Source organism: Meles meles, chromosome 8, assembly GCF_922984935.1.
Source record: "Meles meles chromosome 8, mMelMel3.1 paternal haplotype, whole genome shotgun sequence".
Taxonomy (NCBI): domain Eukaryota; kingdom Metazoa; phylum Chordata; class Mammalia; order Carnivora; family Mustelidae; genus Meles; species Meles meles.
This window is the reverse complement of record NC_060073.1, coordinates 65,025,964-65,028,807: the sequence shown is the minus strand read 5'-3', so window position 1 is coordinate 65,028,807 and position 2,844 is coordinate 65,025,964.

Sequence of the window (2,844 nt, the reverse complement as noted above, 5' to 3'; positions counted from 1 at the left end):
TTAAAGTTTCGCATTGATAAATGTATGCTAATAATTGAATAATTGTTATTAACCACATCCTAGTTCACATGGAGCTGGGCACCAATAAAATATTCTTTTCTTTTCTTTTTTTAAATATTCATTTATTTATTTGACAGAGAGAGGGAGAGCGCTCACAGGCAAGTGCAAGCAGGGGGAGGGATAGAGGCAGAGGGAGAAGCAGGTTCCCCACTGAGCAGGGAGCCTGATGTGGGACTCATCCCAGGACCCTGTGATCATGACTTGAGCCAAAGGCAGACCACCCAGGTGGCCCCAATCAAATATTCTAAGATTCTGTGGGTTATACCTATTTATGCCTTTATTTTTAAGTTACCCCAGAACCCCTAAAAGCAAAGATGACTGAAACGGAGGTACTGGCACCAGCAACAAAATCCACTATAGAAAACAACCCATTGGATACACTTCAGCCCTCAAAAATATAGGTTGCTGGCAGAGTGGCTTAGTGATACTAATGAACTAAGAATAAATGAAAACCAATCATTTAGCTCTCACAAACTCTTGCCTCTGAGGACTTAAGATAAGGAGCTTAAGTTTTAAGACCCCCAAACAGGAGAGAAACAGGTATTACTGAAGTTTTACCAAGAATATGACATGGGGTCCTCAAATCTTTCAGAAATCCTACAGATAGGGCATGGGTGGCTCAGTTGGCTAAGCAGCTGATTCAGGTCAGATCTCAGGTTTAGAGATCAAGCCCTGCATCAGGCTGCGTCCTGGGGATGGAGCCTGCTAAAAGGAAGAAGGAAAGGAAAAAGGAAAAGGAAGGGAAGGGAAGGAAGAAAGAAGGAAGGAAGGAAGAGAGAGAGAGAAGGAAGGAAGGAGAAAGAAAAGAAAGAGGAAAGGGAGGGAGGGAGGAAAGGAAGGAAGGGAGGAAAGGAAAGGGGGAAGGAAAGAAGGAAGGCAAGAAGGAAGGAAGGGAAAGAAAGAGAAAGAGGAAGGAAGGAAAGAAGGAACGGAGGGGGAGGGAGGCAGGAAGGAAGGGAGGGGGGAGAAAGGGAGGGAGGGAGGATGGAAGGAAGGAAGGAAGGAAGGAAATCCTACAAAAAGTTTCAGGAAATCTCAGAGACAATGAACTGGTCAAGGAAGTGGGTGTGTGTACATACACAGATATACACACCTGCTTGAGGGTTGGCTATAAGACTGATGGGATTTGGGGTGCCTGGGTGGCTCAGTCGTTAAGCATCTGCCTTCAGCTCAGGTCATGATCCCAGGGTCCTGGGATTGAGTCCCGCATCAGGCTCTCTGCTCAGTGGAGAGCTTGCTTCTCCCTCTCCCACTCAGCCTGCTTGTGTTCCCTCTCTCACTGTGTCTCTCTCTGTCAAATAAATAAATAAAATCTTTAAAAAAAAAAAAAGACTGATGGGATTTAATACATAAAGCTGGTGAGAGATAAAAGGCAATTCATTCAACATCCAGCTTGCTAAGGCATTGGGGGGGGGGGGGCGGTGGGGGGCGGCGGTGGTGGGCAGCGCGAGATGAGGCATGTGCAGTTGGAGAAACTTGACATCACCAAATAAGAACCATAGACTAGAACAATTCCAGGTTGGCCCTCTGCTTTTTTTTTTATATTTTATTTATTTGACAGAAATCACAACTAGGCAGAGAGGCAGGCAGAGAGGAGCAAGCAGAGACTTGTGCTTTGCTTGTGGCAATGTGTTATAACAGGAATAGCACGCTAATGCAAATTGCCTTTAAAACATTTAAGAGAGGTCAGTAGTTAGCAGATGGCAATAAGGGTCTGGAGGTGAAAGATGAGGGCTGAGATTGAGATATACACTTGAGTGTCATATTCAGGTAGGCAGCATTTGAAGAGGTAGGAAGGCATAAGCTCCTACGAGGAGAGTGACACTGTCACCTACATGCTGTGCATCTTTCAACAAGGTCTCTGACAAATTAACAAATTAACAAATCTAACAAATTAACTTCTCTGAAACATTATTTAATTGAAAATGTATTCTGTCCAGGCATCCTATTAAGCTATTTCCGTGCATTCTCATTTAATCCTCACAACCACTTCATGAGGGAGACACCATTTTTATCTCCTGTTTACAGGAAAGGAAACTGAGATTTAGAGAGATGAGTCACGTCCAAAGTCGGACCGTACATGATGCAGGCTAACTCCATTCCTCCGCTTTGGCCTTATTCCCTTATGGCCCACGCACCAGCAGCACTGGCACGATCTGGGAGTTTGTTAGGCCTACTGAATCAGAACCTGAATCGTCACAAGATCCCCAAGTCATTTATACATTGCGCGACAAGCACTAGACTCTTGCCTGCTTCCAGAATGGGTTCCGCTGAGACAGGTGCTTCACCAAGAGCCTACTTAGGAGTTCTAGGAGCACAGAACGTTTTTCACCTCTGTATCTTTGCTCACATCGTTCTCTACCTGGAGCTAACAATTCTGTTCAGGTGCCCGGATTAGGCGCCTCCAGAACTCTCGGGAGCTTTTGTCTCCTGTAACTCTCGGGTTACAATGCTGTCTTCTCCACTACGTCACTAGTACGAAACACAGTTCTTTCTCGCCTCGGTACCAACGCCAGGTTCTGCCAAGCAAAATGCAGGAAACGCCAGAGCAGACGCCCAGCAAATATTTAAAAGGAAATATAAAGTAGCTACCGAAACTTAACTCGTCGCCCTGAGACCCACGCACACGGAGTCACACCCTGCGGAGCCCGAGTGAGAGGCCGGGCGGTAAAACTACAATGAACTCGAGGTTTAAAGGCTAGAGCTCCCGAGTCCCGCGAGCGGAGTGACTACGCGCATGCGCGCAGCGGCCCGGGAGCCCTCTCTCAGAAAGCCTTCCCCGCA